The sequence below is a fragment of the Chelonia mydas genome, chromosome 3 (assembly GCF_015237465.2).
Source record: "Chelonia mydas isolate rCheMyd1 chromosome 3, rCheMyd1.pri.v2, whole genome shotgun sequence".
NCBI lineage: Eukaryota > Metazoa > Chordata > Testudines > Cheloniidae > Chelonia > Chelonia mydas.
The window spans coordinates 13,427,308-13,444,804 of record NC_057851.1 but is presented as its reverse complement, the minus strand read 5'-3'; the positions used below and the strand labels follow the sequence as shown (position 1 = coordinate 13,444,804).

Here is a 17,497-nt window from a genome sequence, read left to right as displayed (position 1 = left end):
CCTATGCCAGTTTCTGAATCCCTTGTCAATAAGTGCTGGATCAGTGTGACCTTTGTTTGCTGCATCATTAGAGGAGAAGAAACGGCAGTAAAAGCAAAATGCTGCGTCCTTTGATGGGCTATATTCTAACCACCTATACTTTTCATACCAATCGGACTGAAAACTTCTTTTATTCCCTATTTTACTTCTAGGAAACATGCTCAATCTAAGCTGATAAGGACCTCTAGATAATCGAGACCGGCGTTCTAATCTATTTTTTGGAATATCACAGACCGGGTCATCAGATGGAATGTTTGATGGCTTTGAATAGGAACTACACTGACCTGTACTAAGAGACAACATCTGTTTCTGTTGGTCATTACTCAGTTTACTGCACGCACTGGAACTGGTGGCAGCATTATCTTCATGTAAGTTCTTAACCGAGGAGTCCGAGGTATTTGCACTACTATCAGCACATTCATTATAATTCGGTTTGTCTGCTCCTTTTCTTATCTTAACAACAAACCGTTCCATATTTTAAAATTAAAAGGGGGTATCATACGATTGAATTAAAACGTAAAGCCACAGGCTTGTTATGCTATTTCAGTAGAGTACACGCGACAAAGATTACAAACCCTGTAGACATTGCGCTGGGCACGCCTGATGTGGCTGCTTATATAGGTCAAAGAATTTTCTAGAACAGTAGTCTGAGGGGAGGGGAGGACCAATGGTAACGCAGCGCCGCAGTAGTGGGGATGCATGCTGTGAGCAAATGCGGGCTTTCTATACATTTATACAGCATCTATATTACGCAATTCAGTGCTTATTGCATAATACAACAATCAGTACTTTAAAACTAAAAGAGCATATCATGCAATTAAATTAAAACGCAAAGCCACTTTTTTTTTGGAGACATTAGGGTGTGCCTGGGCACACCCAACACACCCCGTTTGCACGCCCGTGCAGGCAATTCTTACCCGGTACAGTTTTAAGAACATAAGAACAGCTATACTGGGTCAGACCAAAGGTCCATCTAGACCAGTAATCTGCCTTGTGACAGTGGCCAATGCCAGGTGCCCCAGAGGGAATGAACAGAACAGGTAATCATCAAGTGATCCATTCCCTGTCGCTCATTCCTAGCTTCTGGCAAAGAGAGGTTAGGGACACCATCCCTGCCCATCCTGGCTAATAGCCCTTGATGGACCCATACTCCATGAATTTATCTATTTCTTTTTTGAACCCAGTTATAGTCTTGGCCTTCACAACATCCTCTGGCAAAGAGTTCCACAGGTTGACTATGCTTTGTGTGAAGAAATACTTTCTTTTATTTGTTTTAAACCTGCTGCCTAGTAATTTCATTTGGTGAGCCCTAGTTCTTGTGTTATGAGAAGGAGTAAATAACACTTTCTTATTTACTTTCTCCAAACCAGTCATGATTTTATAGACCTCTATCATATCCCCCCTTAGTTGTTTCTTTTCCAAGCTGAAAAGTCCCAGTCTTATTAATCTCTCCTCATTTGGAAGAACTTCCATACCCCTAATAATTTTTGTTGCCCTTTTCTGAACCCTTTCCAATTCCAGTGCATCTTTTTTGAGATGGGGTGACCACATCTGCATACAGTATTCAAGATGTGGGCATACCATGGATTTATATAGAGGCAACATGATATTTTCTGTCTTATTATGTATCCCTTTCTTAATGATGCCCAACATTCAGTTCGCTTTTTTTGACTGCCGCTGCACATTGAATGGATTTTTTCAGAGAACTATCTACAATGACTCCAAGATCTCTTTCTTGAGTGGTAACGGCTAATTTAGACCCCATCATTTTATATGTATAGATGAGATTGTTTTCCAATGTGCATTACTTTGCACCTATCAACATTCAATTTCATCTGCCGTTTGTTGCCCAGTCACCTAGTTTTGAGAGATACTTTTGTAGCTCTTTGCAGTCTGCCTGGGACTTAACTATCCTGAGTAGTTTTGTATCATCTGCAAATTTTGCCACCTCACTGTTTACCCCTTTTTCCCGATCATTTATGAATATGTTGAATAGGACTGGTCCCAGTACAGACCCCTGGGGTTTCAGAGTAGCAGCCGTGTTAGTCTGTATCCGCAAAAAGAAAAGGAGTACTTGTGGCACCTTAGAAACTAACAAATTTATTTGAGCATAAGCTTTCGTGAGCTACAGCTCACTTCATCGGATGTATAAAGTGGAAAATACAGTGAGGAAATTTATGTACACACAGACCATGAAAAAATGGGTGTTTATCATACACATTGTAAGGAGAATGATCACTTAAGATGATCTATTACCAGCAGGAGAGTGGGGTGCGGGGAGAGAAAACCTTTTGAATCGATAATCAAGGTGGGTCATTTCTAGCACATTTCCAGGAGTTAACAAGAACATCTGAGGAACAGTGGGGGGGGGGGGAGAATAAACAAGGGGAAATAGTTTTACTTTGTGTAATGACTCAACCACTCCCAGTCTCTATTCAAGCCTAAGTTAATTGTATCCAATTTGCAAATTAATTCCAATTCAGCAGACTCTCGTTGGAGTATGTTTTTGAAGTTTTTTTCTTGAAGAATAGTCACTTTTACGTCAGAAATCGAGTGACCAGAGAGATTGAAGTGTTCTCTGACTGGTTGAAGAATGTTATAATTCTTGACATCTGATTTGTGTCCATTTATTCTTTTACGTAGAGACTGTCCAGTTTGACCAATGTACATGGCAGAGAGGCATTGCTGGCACATGATGGCATATATCACATTGGTAGATGTGCAGGTGAACGAGCCTCTGATATTGTGGCTGATGTGATTAGGCCCTATGATGGTGTCCCCTGAATAGATATGTGGACACAGTTGGCAGCGGGTTTTGTTGCAAGGATAGGTTCCTGGGTTAGTGGTTCTGTTGTGTGGTGTGTGGTTGCTGGTGAGTATTTGCTTCAGGTTGGGGGGCTGTCTGTAAGCAAGGACTGGCCTGTCTCCCAAGATCTGTGAGAGTGATGGGTCATCCTTCAGGATAGGTTGTAGATCCTTGATAATGCGTTGAAGAGGTTTTAGTTGGGGGCTGAAGGTGACGGCTAGTGGCTTTCTGTTATTTTCTTTGTTGGTCCTGTCCTGTAGTAGGTGACTTCTTGGTATTCTTCTGGCTCTGTCAGTCTGTTTCTTCACTTCAGCAGGTGGGTATTATAGTTGTAAGAATGCTTGATAGAGATCTTATAGGTGTTTGTCTCTGTCTGAGGGGTTGGAGCAAATGTGGTTGTATCGTAGAGCTTGGCTGTAGACAATGGATCGTGTGGTGTGGTCTGAATGAAAGCTGGAGGCATGTAGGTAGGGATGAGTATAAAAATATTGCTCGGGCTTGCAGGAGTGAAATCAGGAAGGCAAAATCACACCTGGAGTTGCAGCTAGCAAGAGATGTTAAGAGTAACAAGAAGGGTTTCTTCAGGTATGTTAGCAACAAGAAGAAAGTCAAGGAAAGTGTGGGCCCCTTACTGAATGAGGGAGGCAACCTCGTGACAGAGGATGTGGAAAAAGCTGATGTACTCACTGCTTTTTTTGCCTCTGTCTTCACGAACAAGGTCAGCTCCCAGACTACTGCACTGGGCAGCACAGCATGGAGGGGAGGTGACCAGCCCTTTGTGGAGAAAGAAGTGGTTCGGGACTATTTAGAAAAGCTGGACGAGCACAAGTCCATGGGGCCGGATGCGTTGCATTCGAGAGTGCTAAAGGAGTTGGCGGATGTGATTGCAGAGCCATTGGCCATTATCTTTGAAAACTCATGGCGATCGGGGGAGGTCCCAGATGACTGGAAAAAGGCTGGTCTTTAAAAAAGGGAAGAAGGAGGATCCTGGGAACTACAGGCCAGTCAGCCTCACCTCAGTCCCTGGAAAAATCATGGAGCAGATCCTCAAGGAATCAATCCTGAAGCACTTAGGGGAGAGGAAAGTGATCAGGAACAGTCAGCATGGATTCACCAAGGACAAGTCATGCCTGACTAATCTAATTGCCTTCTATGACGAGATAACTGCCTCTGTGGATGAAGGGAAAGCAGTGGACGTGTTGTTCCTTGACTTTAGCAAAGCTTTTGACACGGTCTCCCACAGTATTCTTGCCAGCAAGTTAAAGAAGTATGGGCTGGATGAATGGACTATAAGGTGGATAGAAAGCTGGCTAGATTGTCGGGCTCAACGGGTAGTGATCAATGGCTCCATGTCTAGTTGGCAGCTGGTATCAAGTGGAGTGCCCCAGGGGTCGGTCCTGGGGCCGGTTTTGTTCAATATCTTCATAAATGATCTGGAGGATGGCGTGGATTGCACCCTCAGCAAGTTTGCAGATGACACTAAACTGGGAGGAGTGGTAGCTACGCCGGAGGGTAGGGATAGGATACAGAGGGACCTAGACAAATTGGAGGATTGGGCCAAAAGAAATCTGATGAGGCTCAACAAGGACAAGTGCAGAGTCCTGCACTTAGGATGGAAGAATCCCATGCACCGCTACAGACTAGGGACCGACTGGCTAGGCAGCAGTTCTGCAGAGAAGGACCTAGGGGTTACAGTGGACAAGAAGCTGAATATGAGTCAAGAGTGTGCCCTTGTTGCCAAGAAGGCCAATGGCATTTTGGGATGTATAAGTAGGGGCATTGCCAGCAGATCGAGGGACGTGATCGTTCCCCTCTATTCGACATTGGTGAGGCCTCATCTGGAGTACAGTGTCCAGTTTTGGGCCTGACACTATAAGAAGGATGTGGAAAAATTGGAAAGAGTCCAGCAGAAGGCAACAAAAATGATTAGGGGTCTGGAACACATGATTTATGAGGAGAGGCTGAGGGAACTGGGGATGTTTAGTCTTCAGAAGAAAAGAATGAGGGGGGATTTGATAGCTGCTTTCAACTACCTGAAAGGGGGTTCCAAAGAGGATGGCTCTAGACTGTTCTCAGTGGTAGCAGATGACAGAACAAGGAGTAATGGTCTCAAGTTGCAGTGGGGGAGGTTTAGGTTGGATATTAGGAAAAACTTTTTCACTACGAGGGTGGTGAAACATTGGAATGTGTTACCTAGGGAGGTGGTGGAATCTCCTTCCCTAGAAGTTTTTAAGGTCAGGCTTGACAAAGCCCTGGCTGGGATGATTTAGTCGGGGATCGGTCCTGCTTTGAGCAGGGGGTTGGACTAGATGACCTCCTGAGGTCCCTTCCAACCCTGATAGTCTATGATTCTATGAATAGCGGTCAGTAGATTTCTGGTATAGGGTGGTGTTTATGTGACCATCGCTTATTAGCACTGTAGTGTCCAGGAAGTGGATCTCTTGTGTGGACTGGTCCAGGCTGAGGTTGATGGTGGGATGGAAATGGCTGAAATCATGGTTGAATTCCTCAAGGGCTTCTTTACCATGGGTCCAGATGATGAAGATGTCATCAATATAGCGCAAGTAGAGTAGGGGCATTAGGGGACGAGAGCTGAGGAAGCGTTGTTCTAAGTCAGCCATAAAAATGTTGGCATACTGTGGGGCCATGCGGGTACCCATAGCAGTGCCGCTGATCTGAAGGTATACATTGTCCCCAAATGTGAAATAGTTATGAGTGAGGACAAAGTCACAAAGTTTAGCCACCAGGTTTGCCGTGACATTATCGGGGATACTGTTCCTGACGGCTTGTATTCCATCTTTGTGTGGAATGTTGGTGTAGAGGGCTTCTACATCCATAGTGGCCAGGATGGTGTTTTCAGGAAGATCACCGATGGATTGTAGTTTCCTCAGGAAGTCAGTGGTGTCTCGAAGAGAGCTGGGAGTGCTGGTAGCGTAGGGCCTGAGGAGGGAGTCTACATAGCCAGACAGTCCTGCTGTCAGGGTGCCAATGCCTGAGATGATGGTGCGCCCAGGATTTCCAAGTTTAAAATAAATTAAAGAATAAATGAATAAATGGTAAAAGAATGGTAAAAGAATAAATGGACACAAATCAGATGTCAAGAATTATAACATTCTTAAACCAGTCGGAGAGCACTTCAATCTCTCTGGTCACTCGATTTCTGACCTAAAAGTGACTATTCTTCAACAAAAAAACTTCAAAAACAGACTCCAATGAGAGACTGCTGAATTGGAATTAATTTGCAAATTGGATACAATTAACTTAGGCTTGAATAGAGACTGGGAGTGGTTGAGTCATTATACAAAGTGAAAATATTTCCCCTTGTTTATTCCCCCCGCCCCCCCCCCCCCCCACCATTGTTAGGTCTGTAATCAAGTGACCAAAGAGATTGAAGTGTTCTCCTACTGGTTTAAGAATGTTATAATTCTTGACATCTGATTTGTGTCCATTTATTCTTTTACGTAGAGACTGTCCAGTTTGACCAATGTACATGGTAGAGGGGCATTGCTGGCACATGATGGCATATATCACATTGGTAGATGTGCAGGTGAATGAGCCTCTGATAGTGTGGCTGATGCGATTAGGCTCTATGATGGTGTCCCCTGAATAGATATGTGGACACAGTTGGCAACGGGTTTTGTTGCAAGGATAGGTTCCTGGGTTAGTGGTTCTGTTGTGTGGTGTGTGGTTGTTGGTGAGTATTTGCTTCAGGTTGGGGTGCTGTCTGTAAGCAAGGACTGGCCTGTCTCCCAAGATCTGTGAGAGTGATGGGTCATCCTTCAGGATAGGTTGTAGATCCTTGATGATGCGTTGGAGAGGTTTTAGCTGGGGGCTGAAGGTGATGGCTAGTAGCATTCTTTTATTTTCTTTATTTACCTCTCTCCATTTTGAAAACTGATCATTTATTCCTACCCTTTGTTACCTGTCTTTTAACCAGTTACCAATCCATGAGAGGACCTTCCCTCTTATCCCATGACAGCTTACTTTGCTTAATAGTCTTTGGTGAGGGACCTTGTCAAAGGCTTTCTGAAAATCTAAGTACACAATATGCACTGGATCTCCCTTGTCCACATGCTTGTTGACCCCCTCAAATTTAAAATCCTGTCTAAATTTATGGACCTTGTCTCAGCGGACTCCAAGTCTCGGCCTAGGTGGATGAGGGCAAGGCCATGGCCAGGTCATAGTTACAGGCTATGCTGGACTCTGTGGACTCAGCAACGGGCATCATGTCCTCAGGCATTGTGATGCGCTGTTACTCCTGGGTGCAGGCCTCTGGCCTCCCAGGGGAGATGCAACAAACTATTCAGAACCTCCCTTTCAAGGGATCCACTGTTCTCAGAGAAAATGGAGTCGAAGCTGCATAGCTTAAAAGACTCCCAAGCCACTCTGAGATCTCTGGGGCTACATACACCAGCCACCCAGCGTAGACATTTTAGGCCCCAGCCTATGTCCTGGCCATATCAAGGTCACCTTAGGCAGGACCATAATAGGAGAAGGGGCAGGAACAAGAACCGGCATAGTCAGTCCCATCCCTCTAACAACTAGGGCTCAGGATCATCAAGACAACTGCCAGGCCCCAGGCAGGCCTTTTGAAGACGTGCTCGGGGTCAACATACCAACCGAAAGCCTGGATCTTTCTTTACCCTTTTTGGCCCATTGGTCCCATGTCTATCATATATGGTCCCAGATTACCTCTGACCATTGGGTCTGTCTCATGGTAGAACAGGGATGTTCCCTCCAATTCAGTTCAACCCGCCCACACACACCCCTTCCCCATCCCTCTTCAGGAACCCTTCTCATGAGCAACTCCTTATACAGGAGGTTCGAACTCTCCTGTTGGCAGGAGCGGTGGAGGAGGATCCACTGGAACTAAGGGGTATGGGGTTTTACTCCCAGTATTTCCTAATACCGAAAGCCAAAGGGGGCCTCAGACCCATCTTGGATCTGCACATCCTGAACAGGTTCATGAAGAAACTAAAGTTTTGTATGGTCTCTTTGGCCGCCATTATCCCATCCCTGGATTGAGGAGATTGGTACGCCGCCCTCGACTTGAAGGGCGCATACTTCCACATTTCCATAATCCCACCCCACAGGCGTTTCCTAAGATTTGTAGTGGGGTGCACTCACTACCAATTTACAGTCCTTCCTTTTGGCCTGTCTTCGGCTCCTCGGATATTCACCAAATGCATGTCAGCCACCTTCCTGAGGAAAAGGTAAGTTCAGGTATTCCCCTACCTCGACAACTGGTTAGTCAAAGGCCATTCCAGAATACAAGTGGAACAACAGGTCAATCTGGTAATGTCTATATTTGGCAGACTGGGTCTCCTGCTGAATGCACAAAATTCAACCCTAGCCCCCACTCAGAGAATAGAGTTTAAAAAGGCAGTGTTAGACACAAGACAAGCCAGAGTGTTCCTACCTCAGTCCCACTTTCAGGCTATGCATGACTTTATACAAGATCTCACACAGTATCTCAAGACTACAGAAAGGGATTGCTTAAAACTCCTTGGGCATATGGCATCTTGCACATACATACTGCAACATGTGAGGCTCAGGCTCAGACCTCTTCAGGCCTGGATTTCATTGGTGTATCGACTGAGCAGAGGGAGTCTGGACAAAGTGATCACACTCCCACCGCGAGTCCTCAAGTCCTTTCAGTGGTAGCTCGATCCCCGAATGGCATGCACAAAGGTCGCCTTCTCCAGACCGTGCCCCCCGTTGTGTCTGGTCACTGGTGTGTTGGCAGTGGGGTGGGGAGCACATCTCGGAAAGCACAGAACTCAGTCTGCTACTTCATATCAATGTCAAGGAGCTGAGAGCAGTTCATCTGGCGTGTCAGATCGTGCAGCCTCATTTGGAGGGCAGATGTGTATCAGTTCTGATGGACAATACAACAGCCATGTTTTATATAAACAGTGTGGAGCATGTTCCTCTCTCCTATGTCAGGAAGCCCTCAAGCTCTGGGATTTCTGCATTTCTCACTCAATCCTCCTGGAGGCTTCCTACCTCCCCGGGTCTCCGAACAAGCTACCAGACCATCTCAGCAGATCTTTTCACAGTCACGAGTGGTCCATTTGCCCAGACGTGGTAAACAATATCTTCCAGCAGTGGGGAGTTCCCCAGATCAACTTGTTTGCCACAAGGAGCAACAGGAAATGCCTACAATTCTGCTATTTCCTGAGTCACAGCCTGGGCTCGTTGGCAGATGCGTTTCTCCTTCCATGGAAAGATGCATTTCCTCTACACAGGCTATATTCTCAAGTTTCAGAGTAACAGCCGTGTTAGTCTGTATTCGCAAAAAGAAAAGGAGGGCTTGTGGCACCTTAGAGACTAACCAATTTATTTGAGCATGAGCTTTCGTGAGCTACAGCTCACTGGCTTGGGATCTTAATCTGGTACTGTTTAAAGCTCATGTGGCCTCCATTCAAGCCCTTAGCGACATGCTCACTGCTCTATTTGTCATGGAAAGTGGCGTTCCTGGTCACAATAACTTTAGCTAGAAGGGTGTCTGAGCTCAAGGCCCTCACATCTGACCCTCCTTATACCATCTTTTACAAGGACAAGGTGCAGCTTCGACCGCACTCAGTGTTCCTCCCAAAGGTCATATCTCACTTTCACATCAATCAAGATATTTTTCTCCCAATCTTTTTCCTGAAGCCTCATGCTAAGATCCAGGAGCAAAGGCTCTACTCCCTGGATGTTCGGTGGGCATTGGCTTTTTATATTGAACAAAGAAAGCCGTTTCACAAGTTGAACCAGCTGCTTGTCGTGGTGGTGGACAGGATGAAGGGTCTCCCGGTGTCCTCCCAAGGGATATAATCATGGATCACGTCCTGTATCCGGGTATGCTACGACCTGGCGAAGGTCCTTGGCCCCACGCTGTCAGCGCCTTCCACTAGAGTGCAGGCATCCTCAGCAGCCTTCCTGGCCCAGGTCCCAATCCGGAAGATCTGTGGAGCGGCAATGTGGTCCTCAGTCCACACCTTCACTTCCCATTATGCTATTACCCAGCATGGCAGGAACGATGCAGCATTTGGCAGAGCGGTGCTTCAGTCAATGATTCCATGAACTCCAACTCTGCTCCTAGGTAAGGCTTGGGAGTCACCTAATTGGAATTGACATGAGCAAGCACTTGAAGAAAAAACGGTTATCTACCTCTCGTAACTGTTGTTCTTCGGGATGTATTGCTCATGTCCATTCCAAATCCACCTGCCTTCCCCTCTGGTGGAGTACTCCAGCAAGAAGAAACTGGAGAGGCAGTGGGTCTGCAGGGCTGTATATGCAACAACATGAAGGTGTGACTCCATGGGGCATCTGGGCCAACCCAATGTATACTGCTAGGGGAAAACCTTCTGGCGACTATGCACACGGTGCACGCACACCTAATTGGAGTGGACATGAGCAACACATCTTGAAGAACAACAGTTAAGAGAGGTAGGTAACCATTTTTTCTTCACATTACTTGAATTTTATCTTATGTATTTGGTCTTCTTTTTGCAGCTCTCTGGGAAAGTCTTTTTTGGTTTTGATATCTGCTAAGCCAGAAGGGTAAAGTCCCTGTCAGTTCTCTTTTCATCACATTCCACAAGAAAGTATCTGAATGCTGCTTTGATTTTCATTTGAAACATTTTTTTTCCCTCTCTGATAATCTTTTGTCAGCCTCAGGTTTAGCAAAAATATGTTTAATCTTCATTTTTGAATAGGTGAATATGTATTAATTTCCTGGCTTATGACAAAAAAGGAAACCAGACAAGTGTTGCTTAGTTTTGTGTTACATTGCAAACATTTTCACATAGCTCTACTTTATATATCTGTAAGGTTTGCTCAGTCTATAGTTTTATATGAGCTAAAGCCTCCCCAGAGTAACCCTGATGAAGGCCACTGAATAGCACCATCATAAGAGAGAACAGTATTTATTTAGTATCTTGCATCTAATTTGATTAAACAAATATGAAGTAAATATTATTTTCCTATATAAACAATTTAATGGTACAGGATTTGAATAAATGCTACTTTGTGTAACACCACAGGGAGGAAACACATTCATATGCTCACAATGATGCACGTAATTAGAACATTAGGATAGAATCTAAGCCAACAAAGAACAGTTTCTTCTACTTCGCAAAATTAGTAATCACATCAAAATAATCCTAAATGGTAGCTGCCTTTGGCTGTCAAGTGTGTTTGAAACCATAGGAGAGGAAACCAATATAATATAAACCTCACATGCTTGTGTGCATATCATAATAAACACTGTGGAAAGAATAGAAATAGTTAGTACAGAAGAAATATATTTAAACAAATAGCTCAAATATCAGAAAACATATAATTTATTCAATGCTTAAGAGAGCTAAATGATTATTTAAAAAATTCTACAAGAATGGTTCAGTTATTGATTTCTAATAACTTTATAAATTAAATCGTAAGGAAAAGCAGCATTATGGAATCATGAAGGGCAGTCAGACATATTTATTTAGATTCAATGTGTCCCTTAAATACATAACTTGGAACTAGCTGCATACATACTGATGCAAAAATTACACAATTGCTTATGAAAGTGGGAAGTCAAAGAGTAGGTGGTTTCAGTATTATTTCTTTTAATATTTTCAGTACTTATTTAGGCTGGGATTTTCAGAGAAGTTGAAGTAAGTTAGGCACGCAACTCCCATTGACTTTCAGTGGCATCCCAGTATCTAGAATGTATCTAGTGGGTGGGATAGTGCTCTGAACCCAGCAATTTCCCCCTGCTTCCAGAAAGTTCACTACTGGGGGGGTGGAAGGGGTGGCAGTTGATCTTGGAGTTAACATCTTTCTGAGCTAGTATTTCAAGCTGTCTGCAGACTCATGCAGACATCACTGCATCATTTACATTCAGATCACATTTTTCAAACTTTGCTTCACAACTGTAAGAACTACAGAGTTTGTTTTTAATATAATGAAAGCTTTTTGGTCTGTATTGGCTTTTTAGACAGTACCAAGAATGCAATACTTTCTTTCCATGTAGATTGCAAAGATTATGGACATAAAAATATTAGACCTCCAGCTTTAATTTCAGAATTTAAATGGAAAAAATAAAGAAGGGAAATGACAATTTAACATGCTGAAGCTTAAGTTAAAATTTGAGAATTATTCTTGCTATACTTAAAGTTCTTCTGTATGTTTTAATATTTGAAAATTGTAATAGCAGGATTTCATTTGAGAAGTGTGAGTTCATACATGAGTTAAAATAGTAATATAAAAACAGACTTAAGAAATATCACAGTAGACCCTTTGACTTAAGGTTTGACTTCTGTTGAAACAGCAATATGTGTACAGGAATGATGGAAGTAGTTTTAGTAAAGTAGTGTATATGTGCTTCCATTACTTAATTTGCTTAATGCAATAATAAATCACTAATTGTTTGCATCTATCAACAAGTAGGTTTGATCGTCTGGGAAAGGCTTAGGAAATGGAGATTCTATATTTTTTTGCCATTTTCTGTGAGTGATTGTAATTTAACATAACTTATCTTATACATGTAATATGGGGCCCAACTGTGAGCCTGCATGCCCATCCATAGAGAGAAAAAGGTGTCTGTAAGGAACCCCCTCACTGTCCGCAATAGGCTATCAGCATCCCTAGACCCTGCATGGCAGTGGAGAGCAGCTACCACTTCCTTCTCCTACTCAAGTGGACAGGGAAGTGGGGAGACCCCGGAATACCTCCTTAGCCCCAAACAGCCTGAGCTGGTAGAGGGGGAAGTAATCTGCACCAAAAAAAGGCTGGCTCAGTTTATTTCCCCATGGAGCAAAGGTAACACAGAGACTGAAGGTGCTAATCCAGCACTTTGCAAGGTGCTAATCCAGCACTTTGAGTCAGATGTGGATTGTAATATTCATCGTGCCTCAGTGTAAATATAGCAAATCCGTTTAGCTAGCACTGTAGTTGATGTTTAGTAAGTAGCATTCAGTTGTGTCTCTTCATTTTCTTTGTTTCTTCTCCGAAACCTTCTTTTTTAATGTTGTCTTTGGATGAAATTCACCCAAAACCCATCTCAACCCCCAGAATAGTACTCTGGCTTTGTGCAGGGGATGGTCATTGGCATGAAATGGGTAAATTACTACTCCACTTGCTCCATCTAGTTAAAAAAATGGCTGACTGGATTTTTCTATTCTGTTTATGTTCAGAAGGGTCTTTTGGAAGAGATGAAGAGCAACAACACCAAACGTGCTGAAAGCTACTTCTCCTCTGCCCCTTTTTCTTCCTGTAAACATATGCCTGCTGCTTGCTGACTTTTCCGTTTCAGGTCTGCTGATATTACTGGTAAACACCCTCTTACAAAGTCTGAGAAAGTATGTGTACAATCAACAAAACAGTGAAGATGACTATGTCCAAAAATTTGTCAAGTGTACAATACAAACAGACCGGCACAATTTGCCACTATATTCTCTCTCCATTACAGTAATCTTTAGGATTTTATTTTTATAACAATAGCAGATTTAAAAATGTTCAGATGGAAATGTGAGGCTAGTTTCTGGATTCCAGCTAATGTGTACACCGTGCAGTGCAGGAGAGAGGGGTGCAATCTGAAGGTCACTGTGTGCAAGGCTGGTTCTCCCCAACGTACATTAGAATAATCTGAAGACTGCTCTGTGGCATCTCTACGCCACTCTTTGGGATGATTCCCCTGGAGCCAGATAAGCTGAAGGACCAAGTAGGGCTGATGAAACAAGAGGATCAAACCAATGATTTTCCAGTTGATGGCTTCTCTTTCACTAGAATAACTGAAAAATTAGTTTTGTTTTTTGTACTCCTACAAATACTTGTCTGTGTTAAGGTATTTTCAAGGCCACTTGTAGGACACTTTGGTTTGTTCCGTTGGTGGTAGTCTGGTAATTCATGATGGGGGCCTCTGGGAGTTACTGTAATAGAAACAAGGCTAATAACAAGGAAGTCAAGTGACTTGCCAAAGTTCCTGAGTGAGTGACTCACTCAGATTTAAAGCCCAAAGTCTGTTCAGATTCCTAGTCCTTTATGTCAATCATGCCACCAAACAGCTTTGTATTTTCTTATTGTCCTCTTTACACCTTAAACTGGCTGCTGATTTTAGTACAGAACAGAGAGCTAGATCTTGAAACATGTGTAGAAAGATGAAAAAGGAAGCTTGAAAGCTCAAAGAATTGGTAATTGCTGCTGCTCTTTTATGTTCGACATCACTGCTCTGAATACGGCCGAAATCGTGGCATCTGAAAGTTATCATCTGATGGCTGCTATGAAGGAATAGTGAATAACTTGGTGATTTCTGTCTAGCTACTAGTGAACAAATATCCACATTTTTAAAAACATCACAAATTATACCCTTGAAAGCAGTGTCTTATCAGAGTGTCCAAGGACTGAATTGTCATGGAGGCTGAACTAAACTCTCTTAGTCCAGTTTAGGGTTGAGAATCAAGTCACTACCTCTAATTAGAGTGCTGAAATTCACCCTCTGAGGAGGGCTAGCAAAAGCCTATGCACCACTAAAGACCTCAAAATAGAATACGGGGCTTTATTCTCTGAGTTTGGCACCCTGGCACCTGTTGCACCATTAAATACACTTCAAGAAAATATATTAGCCTTGATAATGGCTTCCTAATAACTGAAAAATTAATTGAAATCCGTCAACCTTCAAAATGAAGCTTACTTTTTCAGAACACAGTGCAGGGATTTAGTCATGCATTTAAAACACTGTGCCCCTACTAAACCTTTACCTACTAGTGTGCTATGATAATAGACCACATAATGTAATAGTTCTCTCAGTGCACTGTGTCTCTTTAACGCCTATACAGTGCTGACTTGTAAAAACACTTTTTAATATCTTTCCCTATTACATTAAAACTAGAATTTCTGGCGAAAGCTTTATTTGCTCATAAAAATGGTATATGAAAAAGCCTAAAATTAAAAGCTGTGTTTACGTCTAACACTTACGTGCCTTCAAAGTATACTGGAGTACTATGTACAGAATATACTAAAAGCTACTTATAGTATTGTACCCAAGTTCATAATAAGCTATTGTTGCACCTTTTTGGCACAGTGGAAGATTAAAAGAATTATTATTTTTGATACACGCATAAAAAACCCCAATTTGTAACCAGATGAACTATGATCTAATTTACCTTCATAATGAAAGCAAAAGCATAGTTTCTTAAAGCATTATTTTTGGCTCTGACCACTTTAAAGGTATGCAAACGTTAGCACTTAGCCTTTTTTAGCACCCTTCTTTAATGTAGTTTAAGAACTGTAATTATTGTTTCACGAATACAACCTGTTTGGTTTCCAGCCTTTTACCTATTTTGTTAAAATATTTTCTTTACAATGTTTGCGGCAATTGTTGGTTGTGAAAAAATTCATTGTGAAAAAACAGACTGTATTGATTGAGGTAACTGTTACTGTCACAGCAGAGTGAGTACTCCTTTAATCAAATTTATAATTCGTAGAATATACAAAAAGAAAGAGAGAGAGAGAAAAATAAATAGCCCTAAGGTGACTATTAACATATTCTAGTTAAGTAATTAAACCAGTAATTAACTTTTAAAGTACTATTCCCCAGTATTTCTTCTCAGATTTTAAAATATAGTTATAGTATATACTACTTTCTTTGTAACGTGCAAAATTGTAAAATACACTTAGTTTTCATGAACTCATTTGCACTGCTATAATTAGGGTTATTTCAACACTTTTATTTTCAGGGATTCATAATTTTACTGTAATAAAAATTCTGAGGTCTCTTTTTTTTTCTAATTTTGAGAAAATTGGGCTTGCCTTTTTTTTTTGTTCTTAAAAGGCTAAATATGTGTGGGTGCTTCCTGTGCATTAAAATAGCTCAAAATAAAATGTTTTCAAATATTGACTAAGCATATTTAATAATTTAAAGATAAAAAACTATTAATATACAGTAGCTTTGCACTCAGACTACAGCAAGTTCTGTTCCTAGTGCCCAACCTGAGTGCTCTAATTCGAGTAGGGAATAGGGAACTCCACAGGAAGGTGGTGGGAAACAATCCTACATCTTCACCAGGGGTCAGGGCAGCACTGATGCCACTCCACAGTTGTTACTGCAGCCTCAGCATGGGAATAGTCTTCATAGCCCCTACACTACATCCCACCCCCAAACACCATGTGGAGAGAGTGGCAGTAGATCCACTTGACCCGTCACTGGCTGTTCCACCCTAAAAAGCCATTGCACTTGAGGCTGACTTTGCTCCCATTGAAGCCAATGGCAAAACTCCTATAGACTGCAGTGATGCATAGCTGAACCTGATGTTCCGAGGGAGCTGAGCTATACAGAGCTTGACGTATATATCCTCTATGCAATTTCCTGAAATCCCCCTTCCCCACACAACATGATCATAGGAATTCTCCTGAATTCCTAGGAAGGGAAGGAATTGAAACGTTGTATATGAAGTGAGCTGTAGCTCACGAAAGCTCATGCTCAAATAAATTGGTTAGTCTCTAAGGTGCCACAAGTACTCCTTTTCTTTTTGTATATTAATAGTAACTCTGACAGTCACGACAGTTCATTACAATACAATTATAGCTTTGCACTCAGATATTGTGGTTATATGAGTCAATTATATGCTGTTTAAAACTATAAATACATATTTTGCCCCCAGCCTGGACTATGTGGCATATACTTTTAAAAAAAATGCCTAAATACATATTTACCTGAATGTGTTCCAGTTACTCAGGTAAATATGTATGTACCAGTTCAGAAGTAGTTATGGTCTCTTTGAATAAATAATTCATATTTTATAACCTTGCATGAAAGAATTATTCTCCTGTTTTGCCTTTTTTTAAAAAAAAAAATTGAAGAAATTAAAATACAGAGCTTCGTTGTGCTTTCACTAAATTAAGGAGGTGAACCAACCAACTAAACCGAGAAAATTCAACTATGCAGCTCCTATTGTGTTGGTATGAACTAAGGACATTAAGCCAGATTTTGATCTTGCTTGCACTAGTGTAAATCCAGAATACTTCTGTTGAAATCAGTGAAGTTATTCTGGATTTCCTTGGGTGTAAATGAGACCTGAGTCTGGCCAAATGTGCTTCGTTTACACCATTATTTTGTTGGTAAGGAAGTAGAAGCCTTCATTTTAAATTATTTTTGTCACATTCATATCTTCATTATCATTTGAAAGATTTGTTTGTAGTTGACATAAATTAAGATGTCATTTTTTTGTGATTAGAAGAAGAATGTTGTAAGGATAATGCAAGTGTCTTAAACGATGGTATTTTCTGCACAGAGAGGAGTTACACTAAGATATCTTTTCAGTTTCAGTAGTTCTCCAATTTTATGATATTTGAAAAGGCTGCGTTGCATTATTGTCCATGCCAAGGTCAGTTTTTGAAACACTTATAAATGTATTGGCCCAAATTCACCCATAGGGTAACTCTATTGACTTGATCTGAGTTACACCAGGGATAAATGCAACCCATTCTTTTTATATTTTTCCCCAGCCTCTTTATATTTTATGCTGGAAATATAAGTACCTTGTGTGCCCTCAGACTAATCAGAATAAGAAGCAGTTTTGCCTTTGCCAAAAAATAGAACGATCATTTTTCACATTCTTACATTTTCCAGTTCAGTTTCAAGTAAGATTATGTTACTGTGACTTCTGAATTCCTGAAAACTCT

General features: G+C 41.9%; 1 protein-coding gene across 27 annotated transcripts in view; it reads left to right on the top strand.

Annotated features, from left to right (window-relative positions):
• Positions 1 to 17,497, top strand: part of SUPT3H (SPT3 homolog, SAGA and STAGA complex component) — a 461,776-nt gene that overhangs the window by 316,383 nt on the left and 127,896 nt on the right. The window contains exon 1 of one of the 27 annotated variants that reach the window (XM_043542156.1): positions 235 to 407. The exons of the other annotated variants lie outside the window; for them this stretch is intronic. The gene's annotated coding sequence lies outside the window, so the exon portion shown is untranslated. Of the gene's footprint in view, positions 1 to 234; positions 408 to 17,497 lie in introns of those variants that run through there. 27 annotated transcript variants of the gene reach the window in all.